Below are 15,984 nucleotides of genomic sequence, written 5' to 3'. Positions count from 1 at the left end.
ACTGAATGAATGCATAAATAAATGAATGATTATGTAATAAGGTGCTAAGATGAATGGAAGTGACAGGGGAAAAGAAAGAATGAAGAATAATTTCTGGCTCAGTAACTCTCCAAAGTTAGTATCATTTACTAAAAATAGAGAACAATACAAGTTTGCCATGACATGGGGGTGATGGCTCAACGTTCTAGTATTACTCTTTCTTATTTAATTCTCCATCCTTTGGTAATAATATCCCCTCTTAAAGTTTAGAAGTCATTCTTTGTTGCAAAAAAAAGATCAAAGTACATTGCTCTTATTGACATGTAGAGATGCAAATACATTAAACTTAAAAAGCTTCTGCATAGCCAAAGAAACAATTAAAATAAAAAGACGAGCTACAGAATGTGAGAAAATTTTTGCAGACCACGTATGGGATAAAGTATCAAGATCCAAAATATTTAAAGACCTCAGACAGCTCAATGAACACAAGAAAAAAAAAATGATAGTCTGATTGAAACATGGACAAAGGAACCAAGTAGATATTTTTTTTCCAAAGAAGACATCCAAATGGCCAACAGGTTAGCGAAAAGATGCTCAATATTACTAATTATCAGGAAAATGTAAATCAAAACCACAATAAAATAATACCTCAAATCTGTTGGGAAGATTATGATCACGAAGAAAAGAGATATCAAGTATCAGTGAGGATCTGGGGAAAAGGAAACCTTGTACACAGTTGGTGGAAGGTAAATTGGTTCAACTACCATGGAAAACCATTTGGAATTTTCTCAAAAAGTTAAAAACAGATCTACCGTATAATCTAGAAATTCCACTTCTACATGTAAACCCAAAGGAAACAAAAAAAGGATGTAAAAGAGATATATATGACCCTATGTTTTCTGCGGCATTATTCACAACAGCCGAGGTAAGGAAACCACCTAAGTGCCCATCAGCAGATGAGTGGATAAAGAAGATGTGAGATAGATAAATAGAGATATATAGGTAAATGGAAAATTATTTGATCATGAGAGAGAAGAACATCCTGCCATTTGTGACAACTTGCATGGACCCGGAGCACATTACGCTAGTGGGATAGCTCAGAAAAAGAAAGGCAAGTATTCCTTGTATGATACCATTTATATGTGGAATCGGAAAAAACCCAACGCATAAGAACAGAGAGTAAATTGGTGACCATCAGGGGATAGGAATTGGGGGATAAAACAGATTAAAGGTACAAAATCGGGCAGCCCAGGTGGCTCAGTGGTTTAGTGCCTGCCTTTGGCCCAGGGCGTGATCCTGGAGACCCGGGATCGAGTCTCCTTGCATGGAGCCTGCTTCTCCCTCTGCCTGTGTCTCCGCCTCTCTCTCTCTCTCTCTCTCTCTCTCTCTGTATCTCTCATGAATAAAGAAATAAAATCCTAAAAAAAAAAAAAAGGTACAAAATTATAATGAATAGTAAATAAGCCGTAGGGATCCAATGCTTGGTAGAGCATAGAAGACAGATGGCAGTAGTGTTATTACAATAAAGTTGTGAAGGGACTACAATTTAATTATTCCAACTACGAAAAAAAAAAAAGAAAGGAGAATTATATAACATGGTGGAGATGCTAATTATCCCTACAATGGCCATGGTGTTACAATATATAAGTGAATCAAATCAACAGGTTATATGGCTTAAATTTATATAACGTTGTAGGTGAGCTATATTTCAATTTTAGGAACAAATACATAGAAAGAGAAAGAAATAAAGATGCCAGTTACTGGGCATCTGTTGGCACCTCCATCACGTGTTCTGTTATCTTCTACTCTTTCAGCATCATTTCCATATGATACACATCGACATATTTTCATGGTCTCTCTATTTTCTCTAAAAAAGCTTGTTCCTCATCTCCCCAGTAGCAATGGGTCAATTTTCTCTCCAGTAAAACATTTTAACAACCTTCATGGATATACTTTAAAACCTTTGTCACGACGCCTGGGTGGCTCAGTGGTTGAGCATCTGCCTTCGGCTCAGGGTGTGATCCCAGGTCCTGGAATCGAGTCCTGCATCAGGCTCCCTGCATGGAGCCTGCTTCTCCCTCTGCCTGTGTCTCTGCCTCTCTCTGTGTCTCTCATGAATAAGTAAATAAATACAAATCTTAGAAAATAAAACAACTTTATCACATTAAGATTTCATGAGATAATGGTTCTTTAAAAACTGATGGAACGTGTCGAATGTAGCTGAAGGACACAATTGGGAAGCTACTGAATTTACTATCCCTGTACAGTAAAACAGTTGTTACATGGTCGGGTTGTGTGGGGCTCATAGCAAAAAAAAAAAAAAAAAAAAAAAAAAAATACTGGTGAAAAAGATACGTGTCAGGATGATAAAGTCAAAGGGGGGTACATCTAAAATATGCTAATCAACATGTAGTAAAACTTGCACTGAAATACCAAAGAATTTGCAAATGCTAGAAATAAATCCAAAAAAGATATTGTTATTCACCAACAGTAACTATTCCTCTGCAAAAGTCAGCTCAGCATCACCATTTTCCATCTTTGCAACACAGTGTGGGACGGCCTACGTGACAACAGCCTGGCAGCAGGAAGCACACAATAATGATTTTCACCATGAAATGGAAAGGAAGCGGTGGGAAAAGGAAAGTAGAGTGATCAGAGGGACTCGCAGGACCTTGCTCGATACCGGGCCCGAACTGTTCATTGTGAATAATCACATGATCACAGATCACAGGCATTGCCAGTCTCCTGAGAAAACTCACTCTACTCATTTTGGTGCATATTGACATTTAAAAGACATTATCAAAAAAAAAAAATACACCCTAAAGCTAACAGGATGGTTTCAAAAATAAAGCATTTCATGGAAGCAAAAATTAGAAGACCCTGATAATCGCCTCCTCCCATCCCAATTCCCCAGAGCTTGCTCCGGTTAGGTAGACCCTTAGAGAAGTCAAGTCCATCCACAGAATCCCTCTTCCTTCAACCTTTCCACTGAATGAACCCTCTACGATGTTGCTCTCATGGATGCTTGGGCCTCCCTTGAGGACCTACTTCCCCCCATGCAGGGCTCCTGAGTGTTAGAGGATTTGGGTTCTTATGTTTGCTTGTTTCCTCATGGCTGAGCGGGCAGGGAGGGTGGGGCATGTACCCCCCCCACTTGGTCCTCATTGCTTCTCCTCATCGGTTCCCCCACTTGCATGGGCAATTTGACCCTGGGTCATGAGACAGTAGCCTTCAGGATGAGCAATGCCTCAATGCATCGTCTACTGACACCCCGTATCCCCCCCAGTTGACACCTTTACCTCCCACTTCACCATCACCCGGGACTGTCGGAATTTCTGATGAGTCCCCTGGGTGAGTAGAAATCCCAACCAGACTTTGGCTGTTCAGTTTCTCCAGCTCCTGTGGACTTGCCTTGCCCCCTCCCGGGCCATTCAGTTCCAGCATGACCTGAGCCTTGGCATGACCTGTCGTAACACCTCCACCAGCATCTCAATGCCATGCATCACACTCTGTAAGCGTGACTCCCCGACTTCCCCCTGGTGCCCACTGCTTCGATCAGCCCTCATGCCGCCTTCAGTCCTTCACTATTTTCACTTTCCCTCATCAACTTTGCATTTTTCTCTTACATCAGAACCGAGCTGAATCCCATGCTCAGTTGTTCTAAGTCTCCCTTGCATATACTCTCAAGCACACCACCGTCTTTCAAGTTTGTCACAGAGCTGCCCCCACCCTAACTCTAGTCAAGGCACGCTGTACTAATCCAGCCGTGAATCTGAGCACTGACATCACTGGAGAAAAATCACGTAACCACCCTGCCTGACCTCCTCTCACATTTTCCTTCCAAATTCTTCAAACATCAAGGAGATTTATTCCTCGATTCCCTTCTCTCCCACTCTCGCAAATGACTCTTCTGTAGCTTCCCCGCAGGCTTCAAACACCCGTGTCTTCCCTCCGAGTCACGTTTAGCTGATGCCCTGGGGATGAAGTCCAGTCACCTGCCCCATCTCTAAGTGTCTGGTAACGTCTACACCTCCATGCCCTGCCTTCCCTCCTGGCAGCACGTCAAAGGCCAAGCCCTCTACTTACCTATCGGTCCCCAGGCCCTCTCACCATGGTCTTCATTTCCATCTAACATTCTTGGCCAAAGAAAAAGGCTCTTCTTTTGGTGGACTCAGCCCTTTGCTGGAGTAGAAGTGCTGATGATCATGAGCTCCATCATCACCCTCCCTCACTCCCCGAACTCAGCACCTCCACGCACTGTGCACAACAAAACTTCAAGCAAGGGCTGGTCCCTTTCCTACTCAAGGACGCCACCCTGACAATTCTGTGGTCTCCAACGCCATAAATGTCCCGTCCCTACTACATTATTCCTGTCACGCTGCTTTCTATCCTAAAAATATAATCTCTCTCGGCCCACCTCCTCCTTCCAGCTCCCTTACTGCTCCTAGTTTCCCGAATCCAGCTAAAATTATTGCCAGAGTTCTTTGTATCTTTGCAACTCTGCTTTTCCCCATCTGTCTTAAATGCACCCTAAGTGGGCAGTCTCCTCTTCCACGCCACTGACGCTATTTTCGGTGAAGTCATTGGTGTCTCTACTGAGAAAGGCAAAGCCAGTTCTCAGAGCTTGTGTATCTTTGACATCATTGATCTCTTCCTGTAAACTCACTTCATAAATACTTCTCTCGGTTGGATCCAATCCCTCTTCACCTCTTTTCCCCGGCCTCATAGCACACGGGGCCAAGCCACAATCACACCTAACTTGAATCATGGTAGCGGAGCTTACCTGGCCTCTCTGTTCCCAGCCAGGCCACGTTTCAAGGGTATTTACAGAAGATCATGGAAATATTTTTAATATATGCAGATCGAGTCACAACCTTCACTGGTTTCTCATCCGACCCAGAGTAAAAGCAAAGTGTTCTTAAAACTGTCACAAAGAGGGGCCCCTGGGTGGCTCAATGGTTCAGCTCAGGGCGTGACCCCGGTCCTGGGATCGAGTCCTGCTTCTCCCTCTGCCTGTGTCTCTGCCTCTCTCTGTGTCGCTCATGATAAATAAATAAAATCTTTAAAAAAAGAACTGTCACAAAGTATTGTTAGCTTTATGACCTCTCAGATCTAATTTCCTTTCATACTTGCTAACTCTAATCTCCTATCTCAGGTCAATACTACTAACTCTTTTTTCTAACTTGGTCTCTCTTCCTCAAGGTATTTCCAAAATTTAATCCCTTACCTCCTTCAAGTCTTCACTGAAACCTCACCTTCACAGTGAGGCCTCTTGCCCAAACTGTGAAGAATTCCATCTCTCTCCCACGACTCCCAACCAGTTGCCCCACTTTATTTTTGTCCTCAGCAGTTATCACTTTTTTTACATATTACATTACACTTATCAACATTCACTTTTTTTTCAACATTTACTTTTAATAATAACTTCATTGAAAACAGGGAAGGGGTTCTTTTTCTGTTCATTTCTACACTTTCTTGGGTTCCTAGAATTGTGCTAGGCACAATGAGAAGTCTTTGAATTAACTGGTGTCTATATATTAGTTATATAGAGTCTATATATTAGATACTATTCTAGGCACAGTGACTATAAGGAGAATAACTCATCTTTAATATTCAATCGTTTTCTAATGTATTCTAGTTTACAGAAAATTTAAACTTAAAAAAAGAAAACCTGGTAAGTTTTATCACAATACTATGTGATAATGACAATGATCAATGCAACAATCTCAAATGTTAAATTTTAAGGAGTGCCTTTTTTAAAGTCTAATTTTATAAAGTTTCCTAATAGTGGATGATTAATGGATAGGCGTAATTTTAAAATTATTTCTATTCCATGGACAGTCCCTATTTTGTCCAATGATATATTGCTTTTGAATTGTTTCAAAAGTTTCCTGATAAATAAATAAATAAATAAATAAATAAATAAATAAATAAGATTGATGTAAACTGCGGACTTTAGGTATAATGATGTGCCAATGTTCATTGATTGTGACAAGTATACCGGTCCAGTGTGAGATGTCCACAGTGAGAAAGGTTATCCATATGTGGGGACAGGAAGCCTTTGGGAATCCTGCGTACCTTCCATACTGTTCTCCTGTGAACCTAAAAGTGCTCTGAAAAAAAGTATATTAATGAAAAATGAGGGAGATAAGTGATATGATAGTCGATACCATGTGCAAACAATTATGTTTGTCAGTTGGACAAACCAAAAATCACCAGGAACAAAGAGAAGCGGGGGATATGCCCTTAGAGAAGTCATCCCTGGAATTCAGCCATTGTACCATGCTTCACTTCAGTATGATGCCTGAGTTATCGCATTGTTATTAAAGCCTATCAATGTTCAGTCCTATTTTTCTAGATAATAAGGGATTTTCTTGATATGCAAAGGTATATGTATTATACGGGAGCAAGTTTTTAAAACCTACTCTTTACTTTTTATTATTTGCACCATCTTTTGAATTGTACTATTGTGTGTTAAACATTGGTTGTGTTATAGGCATTGTAATAAGTATATTATCTCATTTAATCCACAGAAGAATCCATACAATTAGGAGTAGGCATAAGTATTATAATTTTATAGTAAAAAAAAAAAAAAGCACATTGAAGCCTTAGGTAATTCAATGTTATGTTTATGGTGAGTTGGAAAAATGACAATCAAACGTATGACTGCTTAATACCACAGGATCCTCCACTCCTTTTTTAGGATCCTCATATTCTTAATTTTTTGAAATATTTCTCAATACAATTACATTGAAGATATTTATTGAAAAACAAAGAAACAAATCACAGAAAATAAAATTCATTCATGTTCAGTAACTCAAAATGTCACCATTTAAAGTATGTCTTTCCAAATTTATGTTTGACTCTATATAATTTATAACATTATGATAATACTTAATATTTTATGTTAAAACTTGTGTACTTATTTAGGTATTCTCAGCTTTTGAAACTGATTAAATACTTATCTTCAGATATTTTTTTAAAAAATCTCATTCCATTGTATGGATGTGCCTCATTAAACTCATTTTCACATTTTTTTCTCTGTTATTATTTTAAATAATGTTGATAAAGAACTTTTCTTGGGCAGCCTGGGTGGCTCAGCAGTTTAGCACCTGCCTCCACCCAGGGCGGGATCCTAGAGTCCCGGGATCAAGTCCCCCATCGGGCTCCCTGCATGGAGCCTGTTTCTCCCTCCTCCTGTGTCTGCCTCTCTCTCTGTGTCTCTCGTGAATAAATAAATACAATCTTTAAAAAAATAATTTTTCTTGTACTCATCACTTTGTTTATTTCACTTATGTTTATCATGTCCTCAGAGTAAATTTATCCCATTAACATCGTTTCAGCAGTCCATAATCGTTTCTATGGCTTTTTGAATAATGTCTTTCTGAATAATCTAGAAATGTCTCCTAAAATATATCAATTATTAGTTTCAACAATACTATATTTCTTGGTTTCTATAATTTTCCCAAAACCAGGTTTCATTGTTGCTGCAGTAGTTTGTGTTTGTGCTTAATAATTTTAAGAATAGCATCTCAATATTGTATAAACTTGTTTTATTTTTTTTTAATTTTTATTTATTTATGATAGTCACACAGAGAGAGAGGCAGAGACACAGGCAGAGGGAGAAGCAGGCTCCATGCACCGGGAGCCCGACGTGGGATTCGATCCCGGGTCTCCAGGACCGTGCCCTGGGCCAAAGGCAGGCGCCAAACCACTGCGCCACCCAGAGATCCCTGGATAAACTTGTTTTAGATGAAGAGTCAGAAGAGATACTGTTTATAAAAATACGAGTCATCTAAGTTCTTTAGTGCCTTTTCCTGTATTATTTATTTTTCTCCTATCCACCTAAATGTTGCCTTATTGATTTGTCAGTGCCGCTTAATAGTAAGAATACCATCTTTTTTGCTTGCTACATAATTTGTGAATCTTTTTTTTCCAAGTTCATGAAAGCATCATTGTGCTTTCGTTGTCAACTCTCTTGTTTTGTGAAATAGAGAAGACAATGTTTATGTAGCCAGATATGTTTGGCATCTTATTTTAGTGTTTAGAAAGGACTTCATTCTAAAACGAGATCAAAATAATTATATTTTCTCCTGGCCTTCTTATGATTCTACATTTACTTCTTTAAGCCAACTGAAATTTATTGACCTTTGAAGCATTGCACCAGAAGCTAATCTTTTATTTCTAAGTGCATTTAAGTAATTCTTTCAGTTCTGATCATTAATAATTTTTGCTCATTATGTAGATTTTAGTCCACTAAGAATTCCAATTACTTCTAAGCAGACACTCTCTCTTGACTACTTAATTCTTAGAGATTTAGTTGTCTTTTGCTCGCTGAGAGAGAAGAACACATGGGACCCTGCACTTGGCTGATGTCAATCAGTTCTCATTCTTAGAACTTTGGAATCAGCTCTCAAAGACTGTCGTTAACTTATTTAATATTGGCCACCAAAGGAAAACCAGGTCAAAACTATAAAACTGAAGAAACCATTTTCCACATGAAGAAGTTGACCTGCAGAGTGAGAAATTAAATAATAATAAAAAATGCCTAAAAAGAAGTGCTGATGGTTTTATGTCTCAAGGAGAGAAAGTAAATCAGGGAAACTCGTTGATGTGGCCCCTGGTGGATATTCAGGATATTTGTCATTTATTGAGAGCAAGATAGGTGGTATCTACTAAGAGTTACCCTGTTGTCATTCCAATAAATTCTGCTTTTTCACTTAACATTGTAAATTATTTTCTTTGCAACCAAATAACCACTGGTTAAAACTCAATCAGTAAAAATTCAATCACTTGTGTATGTCTTGGATCTTTCTTCTCATTTATTACACTCTTGTTTGTTTTTACAGCAAATTCCCATTAGTTTATGCAGCAAAACTTCCTCATACATTTGAATAACAAGCAGAATAAGTCATCATATTTTTTTTTCCTTTCAATGAAAGTGTTGTTATAAATATATGTTTCTAGTTTCCCCTGTTCTAGTGGATATCTCCTATGTTTGTCTATTAGGAAGAACCTGAGTATTAATTCCTCTTGTGGTCAAATCAAAAGAAAATCTATTAAAATTCTGATTATATTTGAATTCAGTGTATAAAATAATTCAGTGATATTGCGTGGTTTACAATATTTAATTTTTCATACAAAAGAATAACATGTTTCTGTGTTAGATTTTAGTTTCATTGTGTAAGGATCCATGCATGCTTCATCAATGATTCAACAAATATTGATTGAGTTCCTGTGATATTCCAGACTTTGGTCAAGATAGTAGAGTCGTGAACAGGGTAAACACATTTCAAGTCCTAGAGAGTTGTTGTCTGGAGGGGGTGTGAAGGTATTAGAGACTCAATGAATGAGGTGACCTCAGAGAAGAAGATAGAAGCTAAATTATTCCAGCCATCATAGGTCAAGTTAAGGGTTTCAGTGTTAATGACAAGATTAATGACCCATTGATAGGCTTTAAGCTCAGAAGTGACAGGATCAACTTTGTATAACATAGATTCATGGACAATTTTTTGGTAGCTTTTTTTTTTTTGGTATTATTATTTCAAGTGGTTAGTGCTGATACATGGGAATCCTATTGATTTTGAAGGGTATGTGTGTCGTTTATTTGTAGTCATCACAACTCCTAAAAGTTTTTCAACTGCATAGTCTAGGGGGATAATAATGTACATACATATAATAACGTCTATAATTATAAGGTATGTAATAATAATACCATGTGTATATAATCACACAATATCTATTTTTTGCCTCATACATCAGTCAAGGTTCAGTTAGGAAAAAAAGGGTATTTCAAGAAGAAATATGTTTAATAAAAAGTATTAGAGGCTTATATAACCTTTGGAACTGTTGAAGGTTGACCAGGAAGAGGAAATTTAGATGTGCCCGGAGTCATGCAAATTGTCACAGTGATTGCAGCTTCTGTAAAACTAAATGACATGTTTCTCAGGAGAACTCCTTAGAGGAATAGTATGAGAAGTACCAACTATTGATCTCAGCTACCTTCTGGTAACAGAATTCTAACTTTGCTTTGGGGAGAAATTCTTGACCTACTCTGAATCTAAATATACTCCAAACCACAAGTCCTGTTTCTACAAGTAAGGATGTTATTATCCATGACTCACCCTAAAAAGTTATGCATTCTGCTGGCTACAGTGATTGGGTGAGATTTCCATATGTTATCAGGCCAGGACAATTAGACCCCTAGTGTAGATGTTGGCGGTGAATCATGTTCACGGAAGTTATTCGCTTAATAGAAAATAAATCTTAGACTGATGCCAGCTATCATTGTCACCACGTGAAAAAACTGCCCAAATAGAAAATCAACATAAAGGAAAACAATATAAAGTTGGCCAGAGTCAGATTTTAAAGATGTTTTTGAACAATTTTATTTCTGCAATGGCACTATTTTTTAAAGCTCCATTTCTCAATTATATTATCCAGTTTTGCTTAAGCCTATTGAATTGGATTTCTTCATCTCCACTGAAAGAATCCCAATTACTAAACCTATTAAATGCACTTTTATATTATATTTTTAAAAGCACTTGACATTCTATTATTTTAATTAGAGTTTCTGCAACTACCTTACACGTTTAGGATATATTTTGCTCTCCGGTAAAGTTTTATATGATGTTAAAACAATAATGTTACATAAATTTCAAAGTTCTCTAACTTTTCTCTCTTCTAAAAGTTTCTATACTTTAGGTTGTTTTAGTTAAAATAACTTTAATTTAATCCTCTTACCAGACAACTATTTAAAGGGAAATTCTTCAGCAATTTTTAAAAATATTTTATTTATTCATTCATGAGAGACACAGAGAGAGGTAGAGACACAAGCGGGAGAAGCAGTCTCCATGCAGTTAGCCCGATGTGGGACTTGATCCCAGGACCCCGGGATCACGCCCTGAGCCAAAGGCAGACGCTCAACCACTGAGCCACCCAGGGGCCCCTCCTAGTTTATATTTCTTACTGAAATTGTTTCTGAAATTCCTATTGATCTACAGAGGTTTTCAAATAGATTAGATTACTAACCGATCATTGAACATTCCTTGAGTTTGTTTTGGCTGTGTTTTTAATTTTACTGGATTGCAGATTTTAGGGATACTGCGGTTTTCCCCCATAATATTTAGTGTATTGTTTTATAGAAGGAGGGAGGATGTAGTCCGAACCCCTAGGGAACAACATTCCGTGAGAATGGTAGGGAAAATGTGTTTACTCTTTCTTACTTAGCTATTTCTCTTATTAGGAAAAAAAAAAATGGTGAAAGTTAAGTCCTTGAAATGATCACATGATGGACAGGTGTCACATGGGAGAGACTGTTGCTAAGGTGTGATTCTGACACATGACAACGATCCACTGGAAGCTAATAGGGGCAGGTGGAAGGAAATGAGTGTTTTCACTCCCTTGTTAGCAGTATCTGGTCTGTCTCATTCTCTCCTTTATTTCAAGCCTCAGGCACTTTGTGACTCTAGCTGTTAATTTCTCTCTCTGTTATTTCCTTTCTCCTGACACCTCTCTTCTCGTTCTGTCACTACTACTGTACCAGTGTTTTAAGGCTGACTGGTGGCTTGAGTTAGTGAAAGTTTTTATTCTGTGGGCTTTCCATTCAAGATGATACGTGTGTAATGGTTGCTAGTCATCCAACGAATTAACTTTTTTTTTTAATTAACTTTTTTTTGTCTAAGATTTTTTTAATAATAAATTTATTTTTATTGGTGTTCAATTTGCCAACATACAGAATAACACCCAGTGCTCATCCTGTCAAGTGCCCCCCTCAGTGCCCGTCACCCATTCACCCCCACCCGCCGCCCTCCTCCCCTTCCACCACCCCTAGTTCATTTCCCAGATTTAGGAGTCTTTATGTTCTGTCTCCCTTTCTGATATTTCCCACACACTTCTTCTCCCTTCCCTTATATTCCCTTTCACTATTATTTATATTCCCCAAATGAATGAGAACATATAATGTTTGTCCTTCTCCGATTGACTCATTTCACTCAGCATAATACCAAGATAAGATTTTATTTATTTGAGAGAGAGTGAGCAAGAGAAAGAGTGAGCAAGAGAGAGAGTGAGCAAGAGAGAGTGAGCGCATAAGACGGTGGAGGGGCAGAGGGAGAGGGACAAACAGGCTCCCCACTGAGCTGGGAGCTCCATATGAGGCTCAATCCCAGGACCCCAAGATCGTGACCTGAACCAAAGGCAGAAGCTTAACTGACTGAGCCACCCAGGTGTCCTGAATTAACTCATTTCTAAAAAAAAAAAAAAAAAAGAGACAAGGTGTTGTTCCTGAATATGATACCAGGTGTGGCTTAAACCCACTATGGATAGGAATATAGATTTGGCATTGCATGGAACCAAGAATAAAGGCCAACAGGATATCACATAGACATCAAAGCCAAGATCAAGAGTTTGAGTGTCAATAGTTTTAACATAGTAGAGACTCATTAAACATCAAATTTCCATAGTTTCATAATCAAGTGCATTTTAGTGAGCTAAGTACATTTTGATTATTTCTATTCCATTGAAAATATGCTTGTTCTTGATTTTTATCTATTTGAGGATTTATTCCATCTTCGCCTACAGAAAGGAATTTCAATTTCATACCTCACTGATAGACTTAATTATTGACATGGCTCTAAATAACTTGATATATATAATTGTCAAAATTATGTCCCACTTAACTTTCTAATTTTCATATTTCATCAATAAATCTTAGCTACTTCTGGAATGAAATACAAAAGTTCATAATTTCAATATGAAGTTAACCAAGTCAAATAATGACTAAGAAATCCTAGCCAATCAATAAAATGCATACATCACATATCTTATGTACCGCACAACCCAATTTCTAATTTTAGTTTTCTCAACATACAGCAAGTAATTATGGGTTTTGAAATATTACATCCAGGCTTTGTTAGATCTCAGAGCCAATTAAGTCCACCTAAGTTATTAGGAAATGCCAAGAGCTGCCTGGTATCTTGGCTTCCAGATTATTCTAATGGGATATCAGTACTTTTAATTTAAAATAAATTTTTAAAGAGAAAATAAGGACCTAATTGCTTATTATCAGAAAAAAAATTTAAAGTATAGGAAATTCAAAAACAGTATTTCTATATTTTTTCATTATAATGTCCAAGGTTTTATTCTCTTTAAATCCTCCTAACTCACACAAACACACATTCCTAGTACATGCTCAGCATAAGTCGTTCCGAAATCTGTTCTCGAGAATTTTAAAAGAATAATTGTATCACTTAAAAAGATGTTCTTGCTAATGTGCTTGCTCATTTCCTCCGTTTAACATTCTCTGAATTATCTTATCAAATGTATTACATCATAAGTGCACATTATGACCTGTGACATACAGGGCTAATATTTGTGAAGGACAAAAATTTTTCATGTTAGTCTAATTACTTCTAGATTGGTGAATTTGAGACAATATAAATTTTTAAATAAGGTTAATCACCTTTAAGACTCCAAACAGTTTTCTCATTTTTTGTTGGTGCCTAAAGCTTATATTCTCATATTTTATTGTAATCATACTTAAAAGGAAGAACCCACTAAATTTTCTTTCAAATTCCCTTATATGATCACAAACACCACTCATATATGACCTGAAACACTGGCAATTTGTGGAATGGGTATTCAAACATTGTAGGTAACAATTTATTTTGTAAGTGTTGGCTAGTATGCTAAATGCCAAGAAACAAGCATCTACCTATATTATATATTTAACTTTTAAAATAGTGCATTTTAAATTTTACCTTATTAATAAATACCAGTACAAAAAATTACGTGTCATAATGTAATGAAAAGTAACATGGCCTAAGTAATTTGCCATGTTTATAGGAATATAATATGTGAGAGTCTAAATTTTTTTTTAAGATTTTATTTATTTATTCATGAGAGACACACAGAGAGAGAGAGGCAGAGACACAGGCAGAGGGAGAAGCAGGCTCCACGCAGGGAGCCCGATGTGGGATTTGAACCTTGGTCTCCAGGATCAGGCCCTGGGGGCGCTAAACCACTGAGCCACCCAGGCTGCCCAGAGAGTCCAGAAATTTTAAAGGAGAATGAAAAACTACCTATGTTAACTGTATATATAACTTGTATATGTGAGTATTGTGTGCGCATTATAAATATACGCATTCATATGCATACATGTCATTATCAACAAAATAACATTCACTCAGTTCATTACCTTCTCCTTCAAATCAATTCAAATTCTCACTTTTGTCTTCATATATCTCTTCTTTCACTTCTTCCATCTATTTCTATCTACAGAAATAATGCGATGCCATATTGAATTTATCCTGCTTTTCTGGCTTATTGGTGGAAAATCTTGCTTTGCTTCATCTTTAAACACATCACTAGGTTTCCAGCGATTAATTTGAAGATAAGTTGTGCAAACAAAAAGGGAATATTTTGCATGGAAGAGATGTCATTGTTAGCATCAGAAATGAGGTAGTAATTTCATAGCACACAGAGAATGTGTAGGAGTATGATATTTAAACTACTGCATTTTAAGTTTTATTGAAAACACATAGAAGAGAGTTTAAACAAAGAAGAGATTTCATGGGCTCTGTTGGGTGATTTGGGAATCCTATTGCCACTGAACCTCCCAAGAAGGGGCTGATTGACTGATCCTGACTATCAAGGGGAAAGTATGTTGTTCTCCCTTATTGAATGCAGAAAAGGAATATTTCTGAAACCCCTTGGATCTTCTGATGTCTTCTTAGAGTCTCAGGTCCTATTGTATATGCGAATGGAGGACTAGATAAACCTAAAATAGACATACTAAAAAGAACTCTGACCTTCAAAATTGAAGTTTTGGAACATTTCCTGAAGTCAAAAATCCTGAAAAGTTTAAGTAATGTCAAATAGCAAAATGAATATGGTTTGCAAAGATGAAGAGTTACATGATAAAGACCAATTCTGGTCTTGTAAACAGTGGCTAAGTTGAAGATAAGTGAATACTATCTGTTTCACAAAAAAAGTAAACCTATATGCTTCACTTATAAATATGATATATTAAATAATACACATTCTTCCCATATATTTGCATCTATTATGTTATGTAAACTTTATCTAATTTCCCCTTATTTTATAAACATACATGGACATTTCCATGTTCATCTTTCTGAATTGATGTTCAGATTTCTGGATCTTAAAGCAGCAACGTGATCAAATTAGAATGCGAATGGATATTATGGAGAGTTAGAAACAGAACTGATGGGGTTTGGACCTTTTTTTGATGAGGGGTTAGCATGTTTTCATTAACATGAGGGAGACTTCACTGCATGAGACGGGATCACGTTGTTTTTCCTGTTGCCATTTTCACTTTTAAATATATGTAAACGTGGTATGGATTAACATTTAATAGTAAAGAGGCAGATTATCCTGTCTACCACGTTTGGGCAAAATTTTGCTTGTTAACTTCAGAAGCTCAGAAGCTGGAAAGCTAAAAACTATTACCTATGCAGATGCTGTTACTCAGATTCTAGACAACATATGGTTTTGTCCCCTGGGTCAATCGACAGGAAAATTGCAAATGGTAGCAGAGAGATAGAGGAAGTGGTTGTGGCTAGGGCCAGGTTACAGGAGACAGAGGGCCTGTGGGACTAGAACCCATGGCGTCTGACTTAAACAGTTTGGGAGTGGCAGGAAGCAGGGAGAGAGGTGCCACTGGCTTCAATGACGGCATTTCCCGGGCCTCTGAATCATCACACTGGTAGTAGGGCCTTCCTACACTGGATCCTGGTTCACATAAATATTTTTAACCATATGTCAATAGGATTCAGAATTTATTCTCTATTTGTCAAGTAAAAAATATTAGTGTCATGGGACTAGACCAGTAACATTTATTTTATAAGTGATAAGAAATGTACTTGTTTTTTACTCTGAGTATATAGTACATATATACATCGTTCCCGCTTAATAAATATTTTCTCTGAGAAATCATGTTTTCAGGCATCTTTCTCTTTCCCTAATGTCTTAGATTTACATAAT

At 37.2% G+C, this 15,984-nt stretch overlaps 1 protein-coding gene across 6 annotated transcripts in view; it reads right to left on the bottom strand.

Annotated features, from left to right (window-relative positions):
* CDH18 (cadherin 18) overlaps positions 1 to 15,984 on the bottom strand; it is a 1,025,306-nt gene that overhangs the window by 921,611 nt on the left and 87,711 nt on the right. The window contains exon 1 of one of the 6 annotated variants that reach the window (XM_038535421.1): positions 4,066 to 4,229. The exons of the other annotated variants lie outside the window; for them this stretch is intronic. The gene's annotated coding sequence lies outside the window, so the exon portion shown is untranslated. Of the gene's footprint in view, positions 1 to 4,065; positions 4,230 to 15,984 lie in introns of those variants that run through there. 6 annotated transcript variants of the gene reach the window in all.

This window comes from Canis lupus, chromosome 4, assembly GCF_011100685.1.
Source record: "Canis lupus familiaris isolate Mischka breed German Shepherd chromosome 4, alternate assembly UU_Cfam_GSD_1.0, whole genome shotgun sequence".
NCBI lineage: Eukaryota > Metazoa > Chordata > Mammalia > Carnivora > Canidae > Canis > Canis lupus.
The sequence above is the reverse complement of the archived record's forward strand: the minus strand, read 5'-3'. Positions and strand labels throughout refer to the sequence as shown.